We start from the raw sequence: 16,198 nt of genomic DNA on the forward strand, positions 1-16,198 counted from the left end.
AACGAAAAGCCAGACTGCCTTGATAGAAAGCCTATGAAAGACAGCAGCTTTGCATTCAACAGAATTCTGGCCCAGGTGATTTGAAAAAAATCCATGTTAGTACATTCATCGATGCGTTACACTAGCATACGGTGATAGACGTTACTGCATGGTTAGGAAAAACCAACTGGTAGCTTGAGAGAAGAGGTGCAGCTTCTCTGCTCTGTGGTACCATTGTCTAAACCAGCTTGCAATTATTGTGAAAACGTGTTTTCAGTTGTGTTGGCACAACTCTCTGTGGGGCTGCACGGTCAGGCTTATCACAGCCTCTTGGTGAAAGATGATTATTAACTCAGTTACTCACTTCATAGACACAAATAACTGTAAAAGCACAGCCAAAGGGGGAGAGAGCAGCAGGCAAGGAGCTGGGAGCAAGTGGGCAGGGACACAGAGAACCAGGGTCTGGAGCTTTCCTAAACTGCCTTTGCTGTCAAAGAAAATGTTTTGCAGAACTGCACCTATGTCTGCAGTTCCTAGTGTCCTCAATGTGCTTCAGTGATCAGCTCAAGACAGTCTGAAGACAAATTAGAAAAATAACAACTGCTTTATTAAAAAGCTCATAAGCAAAGGTGAAATCTTGCCTTCATCAAAAACCTGCTCCCCTAAGGGGATGTTGAGTGATCACAGAGTTAAATAACAGAAAAACAAGACAGAAACTTTTTATCATCTAAGAAATGCTTACCAGACGATCAGCATTGGAAGGCAGGAAATTAATACTCGTAACTTCTGATTTGCTTTGTCAGAGGTGTCCTGATCCTCTCCTTTGTGTGATTCTCAAAAAATGAAATACAAAGATGCAGAATGATCACCTGGGCTTTTGATTTTCCAGGGAATGCTTTTCCCTCCATAAACTCATTATCCTCCCCTCACAGAGCAGATGTATCTATTAAACTAGAACATAAAGTTCTGGGAATCTGTCTGCTTACATGATGGTATAAATGAGCCGAAGTCACTTTCCTGATGTAATGTCTTGGACAGATCCCTTCCGATTTCCTGAACAACCACAGAGAAAATAGACTGCCCTAATTAGTGTACCCCATCATTTACATTAAGGTTTCTCATTGTAAGGCAGGACTTCATGAGTTTTCCTGAGTGCGACATTAATGCCCAGACACATTGTACATGTTCTGTAAGGCTGATAGCTAATATGAGGTAAAATACAACAATAGGGAGATTATAAAAATGCTTATGCAAGAAACTGGAAAACTCCAGAATACTGGCATCCAGTTATGGGTTATTATGTAAGTCAAGTAGGCAGTATTTTTCAATCTCTTAAGCAATGAAAATTTAAGATATGTAATAAGCCCTACACCATCATGCATCTTGTTTATGGTCAGCTTAAGATATGAGTGCATGAATGATTCCGCACTGTGGCAGCCTGGTTTGGATATATGCCCTTGCAAAATTCAGAGAGATACGTTGCAAAGGAAACATTTGTAACAGTATTTTTCCGAGTAAATGTTTTCATCCTGAGCTTTCTTAAAAATATACATAACTAATACAAATGTAATAATAACATACATGACTGCCAGCAATTCATGCAATATCATGAAGATATGCATGAAAAAAGTCTTATAAGATCAAAATGTTTCCTCATAGGAAATGCTAGAGTCTCCTTATGATTAATAGTATGGCAGTTGTTAGGGGAATGATTCACTGATGCTATAACTCCTGTGAACTGAATGAACTAACCTCTTTTGAGTCACTCAAGTCACACCTAGCTAGGCGAAAAGAGTCCGACCCAAATAATCCATAATTAGACCATCAGCTGCTAACACTATTGATCTCCTGAGATTTGGGGTGCCCTAAGCTGCCCTCATTCTCCAGCTGCAACTCAGAGAACACATTTCATTCTTGAAAGAAAAGAGAAATTTTTAAAGGACATGTGGAATACTAAATAAATGATGTTGGATATCCATCTGCTTGGAATTATCTTAATATGTAATCAGAAATCAGATGATGACTTTGTCAGGCAGAACGGCAGTTGTAGTATTGCTTATATAACTGGGGGTCTGCTTGCTGCGTTTTCTTGTACCTTGCAGGAAAATTCAGGTGCTGTTCAAATAGATTTAAGTTCTTAATATCAGGTTCAACCTGCCAAAATTACTATACAAAAGTTCAGCTGCAAAGATATTCTTCACACAAATCCATTTTTAGAAAGCAGAAAACCTAAAGTTTCAAAAAATGGAAATCAATACTGAAGTTATAAAAGCATGAATTTCCATATTATTCTCATGTATTGGGTATTTAATATCTATTGCCTTTTAAGAACATGATATTCTTGGATAATTCAAATTGGTACACTCTGTTTCTAGTGCTACTTTTCCAGTGGTCAGTACGTAAATGTAGCGGGTTACATATGGCTTTGAAATTTCACATGATATCTCTTACAGTGGAAATATTTCAATTTTAGTAGCTTATGATGCAATTAAATTAAAAATGTTATGTGCAAAAGTTTTAATTTTATTTAGAAGCTTATTCACAGCACAGTCGGTGATTATTAAATCTGTTTGAAAAAGAAAACATTATTGGTATCAGGTACAAGTAAAACTAATTCCTTTCCAAAAACATCTATATTAAATCTTTTCAAGCACTAACATACTGAGGCACACAGGATCCTTCAGAAAGATCAGAAGGCCCTCACACTAACTGCAGTGTTTTTTTCCTCATTTCTATGGCATATGTTGTATCAGAAATCACAGTTAAAAGAAATTTCATGCTCAAAATTGAAATCTTTTCTCACATTTAACTCAGCCAAAATTCCTGTGATGGCAGAATTAAATTTGGGTTTGTTCTCAAATGGTAAGGAAGTTACAATATGGAACAATTACCATTTTTTTTATTCCTAACTACAAAGACTGTTACTTTCTCTGAACATTTTTAATCATCTTAAAGAGTCATCAGTAGCTGTCAAATAAGTCCATTGTCTCTGCCCAGAATTTCTTAACGAATTTTTTTAGAGGAACTTGCATATGTACTGATCTAGAAGAAATAATTAATCCTTTTTTGTAAACTGCAATGAGTATAGCAGATGGGAGGTGACATTCACTTACAAAAACTTAGATGTAAGCAGCTTCTTAACCTCAGCTGAGACTCTCTTTTTCCCACAACAGATAGAAAGGTGGACTGCTACCTTAGGGCTAGATCAGGCACCACATCCAAAAATTAAATTCCAGACTGGTCAGACTCAGACTGGGGAGAGAACAATTTCAGTGATTTCAAAGTCTTTGTCTTCTGCCAATATTTTAATTTTCTTGCAGTAAAAATATCCCTAGAGGAAAAGATCTCACTGCATGTAACTTTTTTTCTGTTGAGTCATTTGGTTTGTTTATGTATCCTATGTAGAGGTGTAGTTTTACAAAATGCCTTCTGCATGCAGGAAGAACTCCCCTCTGAACAGATTCTCTACCTGAGCATCAGGGAAAGAAATGAATCTGTAGCTGATGACATTTCAAGGGCAAGGAAAACAACTGTTCAGAGGAGAATTATCTGATTTGGTTCGTGTTTATTTTTACTTACATCTAGCAATCTGCTCTCCAACAGAAGACGCTTATTTGCAGAAGAGAAGACTGTCTCCTTTTTGGACTGATGCCCGATCTGGAGAAAAGGTGCCACTAAGGACAAGAGGTATGTCTTAAGCACGTATTGGCTAATGAAATAGGTGCCTAGTGTTGTAAAAGCAATTGTATGTGTCATATATATTAACTACCTAAGGATAAATTCTTCATGTCTTCCCAGCACGCTTCTTATTCGCTAGCTAACATCGGCTAAATCTGCCTTCCACTCAGGAGTACACATTCCAAAGTAAAATATTCCACACGTGGAATTTTAGAATTAATTATTCCCAAATAACTTGTGTAGAGAAGCTCAAGGGTACAGCTCAGTTAATGTATTTTACACATGCTTACTGCCAAGTTAGAGGGCTTTACAACTTCACAAGAAATCTTTTCCTTTCAGGAACTGTTTGGAGAAACTTTTCCAATTGTAGTATCCCGTAATGAATGTCTGAATAACTCCAGGTTGCAAACTGAAGTAAAACAGATTGTAGCAGACTGGTGAATAGGTTAAGAAGCAGAAAAGACACGTTACTTTTTGCCGCAACTGAATCATGAAGAAAAATGCAAAAGAGAAAAATCCACTTCCATCTGCTTAAGGCTCAACCCTTATTTTTAGGTTAGTTCTACCGTAGTGATTTTGTCTTGCAAACTCTTTCATGTAAGACATGAAATAATGTCGAGTTACTGGTGTGCCAGCTATGGTATCCAGTAGTTACTGAATATAAACCCAAGTGTTTGCGTTCTCCAAGTCTTTGCCTCAGGAATATCTTTAAACATAATAGTCTCTGCCTGTTGGCTTGCTTTCTCATGGGGAGGGTGACAGAACATTTTGTGTTCTCTTATCTTCAATAGCAATGAAACAGGAGGAGCTCCACAATGCGAAACCAAATCTACTGCTATTAATACAACATCCCAGCCACAGAGAAGAGATTTGTTTATTTACCAAAGCTAGAGATGCCTCTCTGACCTTTCCAGAGCTTGTGTGCTTTAGCTGGGAATAGATTCCTCAGAACTGGGTGCTCTTTTTAAAAATATACAGTAAAAAACATACACACACACCCCCGAAACAGAGCCCAGGCTGTATCCCAAATTGCATGAAATGACACACAGCTTTGAATAGTTAGAATAAGTCTAACTAGGGCACAGTCCATATTCAGTTTTGATTACTTTGCTAGTGCACAGAGATCAGTCAGCTTTCCAAAGCCCACTCGCCTTTCTTACTGCCACTCAGTGACACATTTAGCTGACTATAACCATACATGGGCCCACTTTCTGTCTGAGGCCTAACATCTCTCTGCAGCCTAAGAAACCTGTCAGTATAGATTTTTTCTTCCTTGCATAATTAAAAGGAGCTTCAGACCATAAGGTATTTGGTTTAAAAAAAAAAAAAAAAATTGAGATTGTCTTCTCTTCTGGAACTCACCCTGCTTTACCTGTGCTTTAAACCAGTGAAAATCATTACATACACAAATCAAAATTTGTTTATTTTTCAGCGGTAATCACTCAACAATATATAAAAGGAAAACAATAGTTATGCCAGCTCCTCCTCCAACTACAACAGAAGGCAGCACACAGTCCTAGGAAGACCCAGTCTTATCTGACAGCTGTCAGATAAGCTCTGAGCACGCTTGCTTAACTGAGCCCTCCAAAGACCAAGGCTATAGCTGGTGTTCTGAAATCTCAGTCTGGGTTTAAGGCGCTGCAGTTGATTCCCTGCTCCTGCTGTCCCTGCCCCTGTGCAGCTGTGTCACCCCTCAGTCATGGTGGCACCAGCGCTCTTGCAGCAGAATCCCAAGCCACATCACAGAGCTCTTCACCCGAAAAGTAATGCAGGGAAAAAAGTTCAGCCAGTCTCGTTCAGCATTCAGTTCACAGCGGGACTGACCTGTCTGTGAGCTGTAGTGGTAACACTGCTTGTAGGGCTGAACACTGAATCTACCTAGTTAAAATCAGCTTTTTCTTTCCTGGATAACTTTCCAGTGCCTGTACCAATACAATGAGGGAGGATACAGGGATGGAGACCGGCAGCAAGGTGGGAGCATGACTTCTTTTGGCAAAAGTAACAGATTTGGGGCAGCTTAAGTTGTTATTTGAACTATGTATTATGTCAAAGTTTTGTTTTAATTATCATATTACTTATTGTTTTCTAGACTTTACATACAGGGTCCTGTGGTTTGACGATGCCAGTCACCTGTAGAATTAGAAATAAAAGCCAAGAGTCCAAAATAACTGTCTTTTCTCTATAACCATTGGACAATATTATCTATAAATAAAATCTTCCAAATATTATTCTCAATACAGCAGCTTGGAAGGCCAAAAAACTGTCTTTCATTACTCTAGAAACTACTTCACACCTTTGAAGGAACTGGTTTAGCAGTGATGCATCCCTTCATGCTCTGACCAACTTCACACTTCATTTTTTATCGAAATCTAAGTAACAGGCTTTGGGGACCTTGTCTGTATTCCTTCCTACTCAAGTCTGTTCCCATCTGCCTGATCCCCTCAGTGACTTTAGAATACTTCTTTTGTGTTACCAGAACTACTGCTGCTTCCCAGTCAAACTTCCCACACTGGTCTCTAAAACTGCACTCCCTACTTTTGCATGTTCAGTTTCTGTATCTGCAAGTGCATGAATAAGTGCTTGTTTTTATGCACAAAATTTACTATGACCATTTTTACAATTTGTGTTCAGGCAGACAACTCTGTACACATAGACAAGCTCTGTCTCCATGGAAAATTGCCAAAAAGCATCCGATCCTGGTAATTAGGGGAAGGCTTTGTGAGGAACCTGTGGAAAGAGGTCCCTCACCCCACCTGATCTGCAGCTGGGGTTTCTCCCTGGCAGTTGAGACCGGTGATGTGAGAGGTTAGGTGAGAGCGGGAGCAGATTCCTGTGGGGCTTCACCAGACAAATTCTGATCTAGCAAAAGGTTGCTACAGCAACTCTGAGACTCCTGAGATACAGAAATTATTGTAATGGCTGCTGAAATGCCTCCCTACTGCTCTGAGACAGGATAAGGAAAATCCTTCCCTTTGATACAGAACAGTTACCCACTGCCACACTTTTTCCATCAGCTCTACACAAGCCCCAGGTTTCCTGAACTCAGGAACTGATGGCTGCCTTTCCCTCCAAAGCAAGATGTAGTTCCTCATTTGCAGGTAATGCAAACATTGAAATAATAAACCTAAACACCACACAACAAGGACTACAGTTCCAACACTTTTCTCCCATGGAGACAGCAAGAGAAAAAACAAATCATATGACAAAAGTTAATATACTGCTGAGTGGGCTGAACAGAATATAGAAACCTGTACAAAGCCAAAATATCTATTTTCCAGACTAGAGTTTGTGGTTTTCAAAAACCACATAGATACAAAAAAACATAAACAAAGCAAAAGGGGACAAAACCCCTCATAGCTTCTCAATGACTGTCCAGTAGTTTTTTGGCTGCCTCCAGCCTGCGCATGTTTTCCTCTGGCATCTGGCCCACTCACAGTTCGTTCAGTCCACTGGACTACGTAATGAATACCAGACAGAGATGATGCTTTAGACAGAACGGGAACACTTGTGACCTAAACAGGTCCTGAATCTAGAATGGGGTGGACTGAGGATAATCAGGGCATAGAAACAGCAAATATCAGTGTACGCCATAAGTGGATAAACTTTCTCGAAATTGCTCCCATTTCCCTCCTTTTCACTTTTCAGCAACCCAGTTTGCTCTTGAAGCCAAAGATGAAAACAGCAGAATCAATTGTCTGAAGTAGTACCTGTGCTTACCTGAAATAACTGGATGGCTTTTAAAATTATTTCTTTAAAAAAGAAGTCACAACTTTTGTACAGCTGCTCAATTTAAACCCGAGCATTGCATTTCGGCCACAACAAAAAGGATCAAATTCCTCTGGGTATAAATCCAGCAAAATCGATACAGTTACCTCCTGGCTGAATTTGGCCCAACATGCCTAGAACATCCTTTGGGATTGTTCAATTCAAAGTATTGCACTAATTCAATCTCCCACAGTTGCCAAATGCTGTAATGTTCGATGTCAGCATGCGGCATTTTAGATTTTTTGACACAAGCTTGGTCCTTTGTTAATAGAGTATTTCTTTGGTTTCTTACCTTTTGCCAGGGCTATGAGCTTTTGGATTAACTCTGAAAACCTTGAGAACAAACTATGCTTTCAGTACGTCAAAATAGCTTGCTCAAGTCAGAGAAAATTTTTGTTTTACTTCCCTCAGTTTTGTGTCTACTGTGAAGATGATTCTCAGAGATCAAGAAAAGCATATAATGTTTAAAACAAAACATTCATTAACTAAGGATTTCCTGTATTTTTCTGCTTTCTTATTTATACTGTGTCCTGGACCTTGTGAAATCACTGTTTAACTTCCAGTATTATTTATGGAAGCCAGCCTGTTGCTGTTTCCAGATCTTACAGAGAACTTTCAGTTTGCAGTTTCAGTACCAGGTGCATAGTCCTGGCTTAAATTAATCAACTAAAAAGTAACACACAGTAAGTACTTTACCTTCTCATACTCTGTCTCAATCTTCACAGGTAGGATTTTTCTGCCTCTAAGCTGTCTCATTAGGGTGAGGATTCTGAGTCCTGAAAGCTCCTCTTCTGCGACAGTTTGGGACTGTATGGCCTTTTCAGTGCAGCAGAGGTGAATACTAGTTTTGGAGCATTTCTGTTGTGCACAAAGAGAGATCTGAAATATTAGCCTCTCAGTTATCAATACGAAAGACTAACTGCCTAAGCATGGAAATAGATTTTAGGAAATGAATCATTTTTATGAGGCTTTGCATGCTGCCGCTATTGATCAAAACTCTTCAATCCATGATAGAAAGAAGTAGACAAGGAGCAATGATTTACCACACTGAGTCCAACTTCTGTGCTGTCGGTGTGACTACTCTGACTTACAACCATGGTGAAAAAAACAGCTTGAAGTGTAACCCTCCTCAGCATATGGGCCCTGGATTTACATGCTGTAGCATTACGCGCTACCATTCACAGCTGCATAAACCAAGTGCAAAGTAGTTTTAAAATGTTAGCAAATGACAAACCAATGTTTTACATTCATTTTGCACGAATAGAAATGACCATGTATATGGTACAAGGCAGTACAGAAACAGGTCGATTAAGTTTCCGTGCCTGCTGTCTAAGCAAGGCTGTTAATGGTTGCACAACACAGAGCATTAAGGAAAAGGATGAGAGACAGCAATAATAAGTAACTTATTTAAAACTGTTCACATGCTCCCTTACCTTCCAGTCCTCTTGTCTGACACCTATAGCTTTATATCATGTGACAGACATGGCTTCATTGCTCAGACTTCAACATCACACCAACATCAGCTGTAGCTGCTCAGGAGTCTCCTAGGATGACAGATAAAGGTTACAATTTGAGGATAACCCATCTGGATGTTAGTAGGATGGAATATGATCGTTTTCAAATGCTTTTTTGAAAACCTGGGGAAATACATCCCAAAAGCCTTTATTTAAAAGAGAAAGTATTAAGACTGCCAAATCAAGCACGCACTGAATTTAGAAAATTTTAGGATTAGATAAAGAAGCCAGGAAGCATGTAATTAAAGATTACTTCAGGGCATATTCATGGAAAGGCAACCTTTATTCTGGCATTTTCTAACTTCAGTGTGCTTGCAAATTATTCATATTTTGGCAAAGATTTTGTATATGTAAAATGTATATATTATATATAGAACTGAATTAATCTCTGATACATTTTTGCCTCATAAATACAGTTTCCTGTTTCCATGCTAGAATCTACAGCATTAACATATTCAGATGCCAGTTACTGGATTTATTCACTTCTTGATAACCCAAAGGCTGAGCCTGGACGTGCTCAGCCTCTCCAAATTTCAGTCTTATCTAACATTTTTTCTAAGCCACGCGGATAAATTATCTCAATGTCCTGAGGTAAAGTGATTCTCTCGTCCAGGGGCTCTGAATTGCTCCAATATTATTTTTTTGTGCTTCATCTGTCATACATTTATGAGCTCAAGCGTTAAAACTGATGAACAGAAAATTTTTTCTCTATTTCACTAATTCAGTTTTTCAAAAACATATGATGCTGGACGAAGAATTTCTAAACAAAAGAAGTAGCTTAAAAAACACTGCTTTAACAGGAGTGTGGCCAGTTTATTTCAGTGTGCCACAACCCACAGAAAGAAAGACCAACACAGTGAATCTGAAAATAATCTTCATGTAGAATTAGAAAAGTGGAAGAAAGGCTGGAGAGGGAGACACTCTAATTCATCTTGCAAATTATATAAGAATGTGACATATTCATATGCACTTGAACAGATTATTTTGTTCTCCAGAAGAAAGCAAAGAAAATTTTCCTATAAATCTTTTCCTGTAAATTTTTGAAAAATCCTTTGAGTTAATAAATTATAAAAGACAAAGAAAACATATTTAACTTCTATTGCATTCAAATTTTGAATTTGCACACAGTTCGTTTTCATTCATGTCCTCTTTCTGTAATATAAATGTTCTGCACAAGCAGCGAAACTGCTCTTCGTTGCTCTGTAACTGCTCAGTATCTCAAAGCCCTTTAAGTGGAAGTAAGTTTCTCCGAGTATTACGCAAACACTTCAGTCCCATTTAATTCAGTGAAAACTGAGGCACACAGAGTCAGGCATTGAGGCTTCTGTTAAATCTGATAGCAGAGCACAGAGCCTTCAGTATTCCATCTGCACACACATTCCTTAGCCTTCTTCCTTCTTTCCTGCGTATGTACACTTACAGGGAAAAAAAAAAAGGCAGACACTTCACTAAGCATCCTCTGACATGCTTAGAGAACTGATGTGTCCACGGACCACAGAAAACCTGTATTCAAGATGCCAAGAACACTAAACATGTTAGAATCAGGAAATCCTGGTTGCCTCCATTAAGAGGGTAGTGAAAGATAATTGTGTACGTTTGCTGTTTGTTACTCAAATATAACTTCCTTATGACAATACACATTACTTCATCTGCAAAGGTCAACAAATTACTCTTTAGTTCCTTCCAAATGCCTGCACAGTGAACTTTGCCATTTTTAATACACATTTCTTGGCAAAGAACTGGTGGTACAGGTTTGAGGCTTAGAATGCCTCTCAACCTGAAAACACCTTTCACTGCAATGTATTTCTAACACTACCCATGCAGCTTTGTAACTGTCAGGCCCAAGCAGAGACTTCCCTGTAGTGTTCGTCCACAATTTGCACAGAACCTAGTGCAAGCTAATCACATAAGGAGTTCACTTATCGATTTTTTTGAATCTTCTTGCAATATAAATGATTAGCCAATGTGTTGAACCTGAAACACAAATGCAAAGATTTGGATTTAGGAAAACTGAGATATGCTGTCATCTGAAGTGTGACCATGGTTAACAGCAGTTTGGATGAGTAACTTACTGTGTGTTGGCAATTGCCTCGCTTAAAAAAAGAGGACCTAAGGTGGAAATATTGCAGGTCAACAGCTTGTCAAAGCTGCATATATGCACAGAGAATGGTATGAATGAACACAGTCCTAATTTAGTGAGCTAAACTACACAGCTGCTGACTCCCCTTTTCATCCATGTGGTGCCCACTGAAACCAGGCGTGTTTGTAGGGATTCTCAACACAGCCCCCAGGTTTGGGGGTTATATTCTGAACCAGTGTGGATAGTTTGAATAGCACTAGAAATCTCCATGCAGAACCAGGACAGCAGGGTTTAACTTAGCAGGTAGTGGAATGCACAAGCACAGCACAGAGACAAGACTGGGGAATTAGGCTGCTGGCAAGTAGCAGCTGAAAGCTGATTGAATACAACAGATTGGGCTTTCATACTGGACAGATAGGCAGCAGCTATTTAAATGAAGTATTAACAATTTTGCTCTTAATTATTTCCAAACCTTCCTGCTAATGCAGACTCAGTATGACATGTATTTTGGCCTCAATTAATTATTTGCTCTTTCCGTATGAATCCACTTAAAAGAAAGCTGAATGGTTTGTTGAGAATTTCTGCCTATTTAAAATCATTCTTTTAAGTGCTTGGCTTCTTTCTTCAAACAGCTGTCATGGAAGTAACTGAATATATACCTCACAAAAACGTTCACTTTCTCCATTTCAAGCGGAATTTCTTTCTGAAATGACACTGCCCCACAAGCCAACAAATGGTCATCATTCTGGCCCAGTGGCAGGTGGGAGGCCATGAAACTCCAGTGCTAAAAGTGGAAACTTTATGCCTTCAGAAAAGGGAGATTCCTATCTTGTCAGTTAGGTATCATTTACTTTTTGGTCTGGGAGGATCTGACATTGTGGCATTTCTATGTATAGTACAGCTTTTTCTAGAATTTTCTGAAAGTACATTACTTACAAGTTTTATTTCAGATACTTACATAGTTAGTCATGTGAAAGCCACAACAGCTGGTTTACACCTCAAAGAATAAACAATTACTAATAAAAATGTCAAACCTCTCCCAAACATCTCTGAAATAAGAGAATGACCTTCCAAAATATGTTTCAGCCGACTGTTTTAATGCAGCTGCTTCCAAAAGTGAGCCCCTGAGCTTTGTTTTCATATCTGTATTTTCTATATATCCTCCTTGCCACTCTCTTTGTATAAAGTACCTGGGATCTCTCATCAATACTAATCCAACATGGATCCAGGGTAGACACACAATAGCACTTGTGACAAATAGGACAGAATGTACTATATGACATTTATTCAGCTTGTGAGAGGACAGACGCATAAAGATTATATAGCAGCATAAAGTAAAAAAAGGTTCATGTAGACAACACATGATCTAGCGTAAAGACTGCTGACTGGCACAGAGCCAACCCATCAAAAAATCTGATACATATTTTTACTGTCACGGTGAATTTATAGCCTGAGATTTTTATATTCCCTTCATAAAAAAACCCTTCAAAGTCTGCTTTGTATTTCATCATGCTCAGGAAAGGAAGAATGTCCTCTCACCAAACTGAAGTGAGAATTAATTTAACTGAGCCTCTTCCCTAATCAGAATAATTGAATTGATTCTTCTTTGAGCCAAAACAGCAAAAAAGTAAACTACTGGTATTGCTTTGGTTTACCATGGTCTTCAGGCCTCTTTTTGGGATGATTCAGAAGGAATTAAAATGTACAGAAACAGTAACAAACGACAATCTCATATGTGTCAACCAGGATCAAACAAAAGGATTAACTGAAAAGTCACGGTTTCAGGTGGTGACCACAGCTTTGCAAGCAAAAATTGTAAACGTATAAGAGATAAGGGATTTAATCAAAAAGTCGGACATAGAATTTAGCAACAGTTGAGATGCATTGCATAAATCCCTAGCCACGCTGAAAGATACAGGTCTTTCTCTTTCCCATCAGCCAAGATGTCTGTGCAGAAAGAAGAAACACAGAAGCAACAGAAGCTGTTAATGGCTCCACCATATCATACTCAGCATAAAGTGGCTATAAAACACCCAATTTTAGTATTTTGAGGCCTTAAGAGGTGTCACAATGTAGAACCACCCTGAACTTATCTCAACAAACAGGATATTGAATGCTCCAAGTTTTCTTATGGATGATGAGCATCCAGAGGCTTTGACAGAATACCTGTCAGATTACCACGGCTCAGTGAGTGCGGACATTTTGAAAAAAGTGGTACTTGCCTCTAAAGGTCTGTCTAAGCAGTGGAGATCTTCCAGCTTTGCAGAGCAGCGTGGAGTTCTGCACAGCAAATATGAATTAGCAAATCCGCTTATCCCTTCCTACAGTTGTCATAAACAGGTGCTACATTAATACAGGCCAGAAACAATTCGTGTCTTTACAATTCTCAATGAGATTTTCATTCGTCTTTTCTTCTTGGTCTTTTCTGTGACATTCGAAATGTGAAAATTCTTGTATATGCAAGGTAATCAAGTTCACATTTGGGAATGGTACATGAATTCAACATACTGCCCTGAGGCTCAGGCCTGAAGGAATTTCAACTGTGCAGAGATGGAATATGTGAAGACAGAAATGTGAGGAACATGGCAACGTTGGTATCTGTGAGAATAGATGGGCATTATTGGATTGATAAAAATAGCATGGGGAGGTAGAGGTGCATGTAAAATTATATCATAATATCATAACGATAGTGCTTCACACTGCTTTTGCACAGGTATAAAGAGCTACACAAGCATTGTTGTTGTTCAATGCTGCCAGAAAGTCCCCAGATGAAGGCAGCACCAACCAGTATGACTGAGCCAATGTGGGGTAGCAACAATTCTTACTGTATTCTTTCAGTGATTGCCACAAGATTTCTGGCTGCCACACCTAAATTATTCCTGGAGTACCTGGTGCTCCTCCTCCACCTCCTGCATGGCTGATTGAAGCTACATCCTGGCCCAAATAGTGCAGCTAGTCTCAACAAGTACAGTAAACAGTCCAAAGCATTCCTGGCACAGTGAAGCAGAAGTGAGCAACAATTGTCTTTTAGCAGCTGCTATCCAAAAGAGACAGAATATCTTTTCCAGTTATGAATTCTGGATAAAAGTTATGAACTCCAGATAGACAGTTTGTACTGTACCTTCCATTTCAGCTACAGATGTGAAACGGATTCTTGAATTTGCAGTCAGAACAAGGTAGGACAATGTCTCTAATGCTTTCTCTTTGCAGAGAGTGGAAAAGAAAATCAGTTTTCTCCACAGTGCAGTGAGTTTTAATCCAAGCTTCATTTCACTACTCCGTTGAAGGCAACGTTACACAAATGTGTCCAAAAAGCACAATCTGATGCTGTATGTTTTTCACATTTTCTGTGCTATAAACAAGAAAATTTCATTTTTTCATTCTATTTAATCATCCTTTCATACCTCATATTTATCTCTTTGTCTGCATATCACTATATTGTCTTTGAATGTTGTTGCTAAATGCCATTGTTTTTATTGTACAAATAGGGCACAGAAGGACAAAACGCTTATCCACGTGGGCCAGTGTTAGAGCTAGAACTGTGAGGTTTTTTAATTCTAACCCACTATTTGTTAACAAAAAATTCAGAAGCTTCATCTACTATGCACTTGAATTTAAAACATTGTTTTGCCCAGTTCAGAGATACTGTATTATGTCTCCAGCTGGCTTTTTCTTAGAGCTATACAGCTGGAGTACAAAAGTGTTCTGAAATGTCCCAACTGAATTTCAAATGAATATAAGAAATAGGCAAGGATATGCATGATACATGCAGAATATGTATCTAGGGAAATCACAGAAGATCTAGTTTCCACTAGTTGGTTATACATAAATTATTTAGGCAATCTTAGTAAGCCTGTTGATTTGCTGGAGGCAAAGATATCTATTCTGGGTGTACTTAGGGTCAGGATTAACTCATGAAACTTGGATGGCATTGCCCATGAAACAGCTAGAATAATTTCAGCAACCTCATTCAAAAATTAGGTAGTCTTCTTTTTTTTATAATTTTTAATTTTTTTTTTTATTTTCAATTTTTTAGTTTTCCTTAACAAAGAGGACAAGATTTTTGAAAATCATGTGATAAATGTCTTACAAAACTACGCTAGAAACTATTTAGGGTGACTGGAGAAGAAACAGGACTGGGAGCCAGGAGACTATTTCTATTTCTAGTTCTGCCATAGACTGTGTGACTATGACTTTGAACCTCAGCTCCCATTTTTGTGAAACAGGGATGATAATACTTACTGTTTCCTCAGGGATATTGTATAACATAATTTTCATTAAGGTTTGTGAAATGCTTGAGATCCTTCAACCTGCAAAAGCAAATTATTAATCAAGTAACGGTAATCACAGTATCAGCACTACTACTACTATTATTAATAATAATAATGTTTGTTAATGTTATTAATATTAAATTACATGCTCAACAGCGTTGTTCTTATAAAAAGCCCAACATGCATGTAGCTCGCTTCTACGAACAAGAATGCTGCCGGCTTAGTTTCAACATGGGAGTGGAAAAGAATTCTTGAAGTTCTTCATCTGAGCAATTGTAGGTGGTAAAAATTAATATCTTTTCAATGATGCTTTGTGACATAGGAGCAGAAGTAGCTTTAAGAGCTTAACAGTATTTTTAAAATATGACTCAGGAGGGGTTTTCTTTTTCTAACAGAACTGGGGAAAAACCATACCAGAACACCCAGGAGTTAAACAATCTTTTAGAAACCCAGAACCTTAAAATAGAACAAGTATTGTAGGTCAGGATAATTTGAGTTCACATGCAACACCACTGACATACAAGAAATCTATGCATAAACAACAGGGAAAATCAGATCTCTTATACTGGCAGCCTTGAGCTCTGACAGATTAATCGTAAGAATTTTTGTTCTGTGAATGACCGAAAACTACCACAGGCAATTTGGGAGGTTAAAGCGCCTTTGAAAATCTATCATTTTTGTGAATTGTATTGAATGGTAGAAATGAGGTGAGGAAGCAGAAACATGGAAGATCAATATAGCATTTATTCCACTAAAGAAAAATGTGTTCAGATTTGGTTAGAGTCACATTAATAGAGAATGAAGGCAGCCCAGCAGTTTTTCTTTTCCTCCTGAACAGCCCATGTTAGGAAACAGGTGTGAAGACCTTAAGAAAGGTAGGGGAAGGTGACAGACACAGTGTAATTGCACCC

At 38.4% G+C, this 16,198-nt stretch overlaps 1 long non-coding RNA gene across 4 annotated transcripts in view; it reads right to left on the reverse strand.

The window, feature by feature from the left end:
• The window catches only part of LOC141931527 (uncharacterized), a 30,000-nt gene that overhangs the window by 7,985 nt on the left and 5,817 nt on the right, over positions 1 to 16,198 (reverse strand). For 3 of the 4 annotated variants that reach the window (XR_012625607.1, XR_012625606.1, XR_012625609.1), the window contains exons 4-8: positions 15,259 to 15,326; positions 14,138 to 14,368; positions 8,856 to 8,966; positions 8,119 to 8,280; positions 722 to 812 (exon numbers count right to left, since the gene is read on the reverse strand). This is a non-coding gene — a long non-coding RNA (uncharacterized LOC141931527). The remainder of the gene's footprint in view (positions 1 to 721; positions 813 to 8,118; positions 8,281 to 8,855; positions 8,967 to 14,137; positions 14,369 to 15,258; positions 15,327 to 16,198) is intronic. The other variant, XR_012625608.1, reaches the window with a different exon arrangement.

This window comes from Strix aluco, chromosome 18, assembly GCF_031877795.1.
Source record: "Strix aluco isolate bStrAlu1 chromosome 18, bStrAlu1.hap1, whole genome shotgun sequence".
NCBI lineage: Eukaryota > Metazoa > Chordata > Aves > Strigiformes > Strigidae > Strix > Strix aluco.